At 48.7% G+C, this 6,659-nt stretch overlaps 1 long non-coding RNA gene across 1 annotated transcript; it reads right to left on the reverse strand.

Moving 5' to 3' along the window:
* Positions 1 to 209: 209 nt before the first annotated feature.
* LOC114280131 (uncharacterized) lies at positions 210 to 788 on the reverse strand. The gene is made up of 3 exons (XR_014334834.1): positions 617 to 788; positions 396 to 524; positions 210 to 310 (listed from the first exon to the last, which is right to left on the reverse strand). It is a non-coding gene; the product is annotated as an uncharacterized LOC114280131 (long non-coding RNA).
* Between the last annotated feature and the right edge of the window lie 5,871 nt (positions 789 to 6,659).

Consider the following 6,659-nt stretch of genomic DNA (forward strand, 5'->3'; position numbering starts at 1 on the left):
AGGTTCCTTCTTAGTATATCATTCTAACCAAAGAAAGAAAAGTATAATCAAATAACATACATTTACTTCAAAAGATTCTCTTATCTAAACATTTCTAAAGCATAAAAGGCTGACAAATAAGATCATACATGGGAGCCATATTGTGTTGATTTTGTGGAAACATATACAGCCAGATCCTGCTGGTCTTAAGAAAAAAATCTAAATAATAGGAGAAGAAAAATGATACCATGCTTATGACAGCCAAGCTTCTAGTATAATTTGTCCTCCTGTCCAGCCCATTCCTAGAAGTGCGACTTTTTAACCAAAACACCTATCAAGAGGCAATGTAACTAACTTGAGAAAAGAATTCCCAAGAGAGAGCCAAAGATGCAGCATATTTCTTGAAGAAAACATACCCTTGCCAGGTCATTTCTTTCACTATTTTGCAGAGCACACTCAAACACCTCCACTTTAGCTATAAGTGGCAAATGGTCATAATCTTTAGCAAAATTAAGCATATGTTTGTGCTCTAGATTTAAGGAGATCTATATACCAGAAACATGCACAAAAAATTAGACGAAATGCACGCGCGCGCGCACACACACACACACAAAGCATCAAATGAACCTTAGCAGACCTTTCTAGCATCTCTATACTCCGAATGAGATGGTGCAGGGTGTCACAATTTGGTACCCATCCTATTAATCCGCTGTTTGGAGACAATGGAATGACAACATATCTTTGAATAGAAAGATCCTTCTCTGCAGTGTTTCTGGAATTTTCCAGAAGTGTGTTCACCAAACCAAAGAGCTAGCCAACATGTAAAACAAAATGTCATTGATAGTAACAAAAATAATATAAAAACACCACGTACAATTCCAATTTTGTAAACATAACCATTATGTGCCTTAGAACCCAGCACCACTAGAAAGTGGATGTAGAAAACTAGAAGCCCACTTCTTAAATAATCCCACAACCAACAACCAAGTCCAAAGGCTATTTCTTCTTTAAGAGAGTGATATCTGTTAGTACAGTTTGTCCCAGTGAATGGATCGGACTGGTCCAAGCTCCTTAAGCCCAAGTCCAAATGATCAAGCCCACCGGATAACCTGCAAACAAGTTCAACGGGGAACGGGGCAGTCCCCCAGTGAACCCTCCGACGAGCAAGTTAGGAAGAGAAATAGAGTATAGAGGGAGAGATTAGAGATAGAAAGCTTAACCTTCTTCTTGTCTTCAACGTTTGCTTATATCCTTTGGTAATCATTTCGCTGTCCCTTCCGACCTGCCCTCCTTGCCGAAAGTCTATGCTGTAGCTTACTTTGTTCAGGGTAAGGGGGTCCTGTTCCGACGGAGAGGTGTTGTCGTAATAAATGTTGTGATGGGCCGCATTAATGGTGATGTACCATGGTAATAACTTTGCAGATCTTTGTCTGCTGATGTGGCTCGCTCTTCACCTGCTACGTGTCTGAATGTCATTGGCTCTTTGTGCCATGCTGGGTTCCAGCTGTTCTGGACTCCCCCAGCTGGGTTATTGACTGGGCTTCAAGTGATGGGATTGGGTTGTTTATAGTGGGTTATGGCCTCTATGGGCTTAGCCACATCAGTAGTCCCCCATTCCCGAGTGCAGCTTTAGTCCAACGAAGGGAATACAAATGAAGGGAATGAGAATGCCAGGGAATGATGGGGTGGGGGTCGACTGGCAGAGGTGACCGAGGGGATGGGCCGACTGTGAGGTGGACCGACCGTGAAGGGTGGCCGAATGGGAGGGGCGACCACGAGGAGGGCCGACCGCGGGGGTTGGCCGAGTGGGAGGGCCAACTACGAGGGAGGGCCGACCGCGATGGGTGACCGAGTGGGAGGGCCGACCACGAAAGGGGGGGCTGACTGCGGGGGTTGGCCCAGTGTGAGGGGCGCAGGGCTCAAGAGGCAGCGTGTCACGTGGTGATTTGAAGTGGAAAAGACGGGGTAAGGGGAGGGGACAGTGAATCGTGGTCGTACACGTGGCAACATCTCGTGGGAGGAGATTAGGCGTTGGAGTAGAAATGAAACGGCGGGTCATTATGGGTGTTGAAAAGACAGTTTTGGCGGATGATTTGAAAAGTTTTCAAACTGGCGAAAATTAATTAGGATCCTTGGGATACGGGCAAACCGTGGGCTTTTGGCATCATTCGATTCACCTACTTGTTTACAAAGAACCAAAACATTCCAAGTGTTACTTCATTTGTTGCTTACGATACACCTCTGCAGCACTTCTTCGATTTCCTTGCACCTGCATCGGAAACGATTCGCAGGCATACCATAGAAATGGCCCACGAAGAAGCTGTGAATGTCAGGGTGGATCCATTAGGCGATGATGATGCAGTGGTGTTAGCACAGCAATATAGGATGGAGAGGGTGGGGGAGTCGGTTGCACGATCCCACAGTTCCACCATGATAGCAGCTGCAAAGCCAATCAACCAGGCAGAACCAGACCACTGGCATACAAAGGCAGATAAATCAACGGTTACTGCAGCGGATTTAGAGGTTGTTCGCGAAAAATACCAGGTGCCTGCCGAAATAGAGTTATCGTTGTCGATGTCGACGGAGAGGCCATTCGATGCCAGGCCAAGGTAGTTTGCCCTTTATGAGGAGGCATTGAAAGGAGAACTGAGGCTGCCCCTTTGGAGGTGGCGCCGGGCCAACTGATGCCTAACGCGTGGAAGATCTTGCTGTCCTATGCAAGTACCTGGCCGAAGGCGAATGAAGGGGTGGACATGACAGTGGACGAATTCTTCACGTGCTACAAGGCCTCAGGGCAGCAAGAGACTTGGGTCACTCTACAGGCAGCAGTAGGGAAAGGACTGGTGGCGGGGTTGCCGTCGTCGATCAAGGGGTGGAGACCACGGTAGTTCTATGTGTCTGCCAGTGGAGGAGTTGGAATGCGTACCATTTGGAAGGTGCCCACCAAGTCGATGGAGCCAAAGTTGGGGGCAGCAACAGAGGAGAGGGTGAAGAGGGTAAAGGAGTGGAGGGAGAAAAAGGGGGCCAAATGGGACGAGCTCGTTCAGCCATCTGCATTGTTTGAGGCAGGGTTGGGTCCACAGCCGAGCGGTGGGGACCTCGACCGAGCGGAGTTGGAAGCGAGGAGGAGGGCTCAAGAGGCGGAGGATTAGACCATCCTAGCGAAAGCCCAAAAATTCAAAGAGTCCCAGGCCGACCGACCACCAAAACCGGTTGCAAGGAAACGGATTCGACCTCGCCCCAAACCCTTGGGAGAGAAAGACTTAGGCGAATTTGTGCCGCGACCGCCCCCAATAGACCCTTTGAATGAGAGATCTTTGAAGGAGATGGAGGCGTTAGGCGTGGTGAAGAAGAAGAAGAGGGTGAGGCGGAGTGAAGAAGAGCTTGCCGAGAAGAGGAGGAGGGAGACGAGGGTAAAGGAGACCAGTGTGGCCAAGGAGGCAGAGGGGGGGAAGTAGGGGGGACCCCAGGAAGAGTGATTGCCTCAGAAGTGGTGGACATCGCCTCAGAGGGCATGGAGGTGGTACCAGTGGTGGCGGCGATCGCCGCAGGGGTCGCAAGGGCCACCCCTGAAGGGCAAGTAGAAGATGGGGCAACTGGCCCTGGGCCAAGGAGGGAAGAACAGCCCCAGGGGGGTCCTGCACCTCAAGGAGGAGGAGTCAGTTTAACCACAACGATCTACCATGCTCGTGCGGTGGCGGGGCGGCTGGAGGGAGAAGAAGGCCCAACTAGGGCAGGGGCAGACCGCCTGGTGGGGATTGTAGAAGAGGCAGCCTTGCGCTCGGCATCCAGATTTAACGAGGCTGAACTACTAAGGGGGTTATACTCCGCTCAAATGGAGGTAACCACCTTAGCAGGGGCTCTGCTGAGGAAGGCGGGGGCTGCCAAACTCAAGGCAGATGAGGACAAGGCTTAGCTTGCAAAGTTGAAGAAAAAGAGTGCAAGTTGGGAGAGTGCCCACACTGATCTGCAAGCGGTTAGGGTGGAGCTGGAGAACACACGCCGCCAGGTTGTGTCGCTCGAGTTCCAACTGGCTGGCGAGCAGAAGAAGTTGGATGAGGCCCAAAAAGCTTGCACAGTCGCGGTCGAACGCCATGAAGAGGCAATGAGCAGTAATGAAGAGCTGGTCAGGCAGAAAGATGAGGCAGATGTGAAGATTGGTGATCTGCAGAAGGAGCTGGAAGGCGAGCGGGCTAAAGAAGTAGAGGAGAGGAGGAGCCTTCGGAAGGAGTTGAAAGCAGAGAGAGCCAAGGCGACGGCGGAAAAGGAGAGCCTGAAAAAGGAGTTGGAAGATGAGAGGGCTAAGGCTGCGTCTAAAAGGGCGACCCTGTAGAAGGAGCTAGACGAAGAGAGGACGAAGGCAGCCTCTGAGAGGGCGGCCTACCCCGATCTGTGCGTTGCAGCCGTGGAGCAATTCAAAGGGTCTGTTGAATTTCAGATGGTAGTTGATGCTGCGGTCGCCAGCAGCTTGGTTAGGAAAGAATCTGGGGGGCGGGCCCATCGAGGACGGCCGCTAGAGGCAGAACCGAAGCAGAAGTTATTGAAAGCTTCCAGCAGTCAGATTTCTATAAACACGAAATGGCTGAGTTCTGGAACAGTGACAGGAAGATGTTCAAACGTAGAGCTGAAGAACTGTTCCCAGACTTAGACCTCAGTAGTGTAACAATTGGTGAGGATGATGTGGCCCAAACCCCCTTGGATGAGGGTATCAAAGAAGAAGACCTCATCTCCAGTGAGAAGGAGTAACTGGAGAAGAAGGAGGAGAAGACTTTGCACAGACATTGTTTTTGTTTTGTTTTGTTTGTTTGTTTGTTTTTTTTTTTTTTTTTTGAATTGCTGTAATGAACTTATGTACAAAGTTGTGAATAAATAAAATTCCAGTTGTGTTTTGCATTTGACTGTGTTTACTTGTGCGTCTGAAATGGATGAAAACTTGTGATAACAACCGAATTTAGGAATTCCTCAAGACGGAGTGGGATTGAAATTGTAATAGAAACTGGGTGCAGAGTAAAGTTAAGGACTCCTTAATGCAGAGTGAAATTTAAAATGTAATAAAGACTCAATACAGAGTAAAGTTAGGAACTCCTTAATGCAGAGTGAAATTGAAAATGTAATAAAGACTCAATGCAGAGTAAAGTTAGGAAATCCTCAATGCAGAGTGAAATTTAAAATGTAATAAAATTATAAGTTTGTGTTTGCCACACTGCTGAAGTAGATTAGTGGTTTATTGGAGTGAAGCTTGGCTTGTAAGAAAACAGGCTGGCTTGTAAGAGTTTGATTGAGAAGAAAATAATCTGACTTGTAAAGAAAACGCGTACGAACATCTTTGGAATTTGGCTAAGCAAAGAGTGGTGTAAAGACTTGGACCTAGAATTGTGACTTGGTGTGTCTATTAATTCCACAAGCATGAAGTTTGCATAGATGGCTTTGACCGAGCCCTGTACGCGTGCTCAGTTGGGGCTAAGCTATGATTCATTGACGTCGTAAGGAACCCAGTCGGAACCTGAAATTGTGGCGCTCGGTCTGGCTGAGACTTGTTATGCTTAGGCTGGCTGAGGCTTGGTCTGGCCGAGTGCTCCATGCTCAGTCTGGCTGAGGCTTTATGATGCTCAGTCTGGTTGAGGCTTTTTAGTGCTCAGTCTGGCTGAGGCTCTATGATGCTCAGTGTGGCTGAGGCTTTTTGGTGCTCAGTGTGGCTGAGGCTTTTTGATGCTCAGTGTGGCTGAGGCTTTATGATGCTCAGTGTGGCTGAGGCTTTTTAGTGCTCAGTGTGGCTGAGGCTTGATGATGCTCAGTGTGGTTGAGGCTTGATGATGCTCAGTCTGGCTGTGTGCTTTATGATGCTCAGTCTGGCTGAGGCTTAATGATGCTCAGTCTGGCTGAGGCTTTTCGTGAGGGCTGCAATAAAAACGTCATGGAGACACCATACAGATAACTGAAATATATAATGGATGACAGGGGAAGTGTAACCCAGTTAATTGAAAAGTTACATTGCGTAAGGAGATATCAAGAATGTGTAAATTTGCCGAAAAAAAATACAATAACTGAGCGATACAAAAGTAGGAGCTTATTGAAAGTAATGTTTCAGGTGTTCGGCGTTCTATGGGTGGGGGAGGTCTCGACCTTCCATGTCCTGAAGTCGGTAGGTGCCCGGACGTGGTCGGGTTTTCACAACGTAAGGTCCCTCCTATTTGGCTGCCAGTTTACCCTCAGTCAGATTTTTGGTGGCAAGAGTTGCTTCTCTCAAGACAAGGTCCCCTACAGCGAACTCCCTTGGTCGGACCTTCCGGTTATAGTGTGTTATCATTTTCTATTGATATGAGGCCAGTCTGACCGCGGTGGTCTCTCTGAGTTTTTCGATTAGGTCCAGGTCTGCCTAACGGAGCTCTTCCGTTTGTGCTGGATCCGAATGTAAAACCCTGGGAGTAGGCATACTGACTTCTACTGGAATAACCTCCTCAGCACCGTATGTTAAGCGGAAAAGGGTTTCCCCAGTGGGAGTCCGAGCTGTAGTTCGGTAAGCCCAGAGTACACTCGGTAGTTCCTCGGCCCAAAGCCCCTTAACAGCCTCGAGCTTAGTTTTGATGATCTTCAGGAGAAAACGGTTGGTGACCTCGACTTGGCCATTGGCCTAGGGATGACCGGGAGAAGAGAAACATGGTTGAATCTGGAGGTCGGCG

The sequence above is a fragment of the Camellia sinensis genome, chromosome 7, assembly GCF_055761805.1.
Source record: "Camellia sinensis isolate YWXY chromosome 7, ASM5576180v1, whole genome shotgun sequence".
Classification (NCBI taxonomy): Eukaryota; Viridiplantae; Streptophyta; class Magnoliopsida; order Ericales; family Theaceae; genus Camellia; species Camellia sinensis.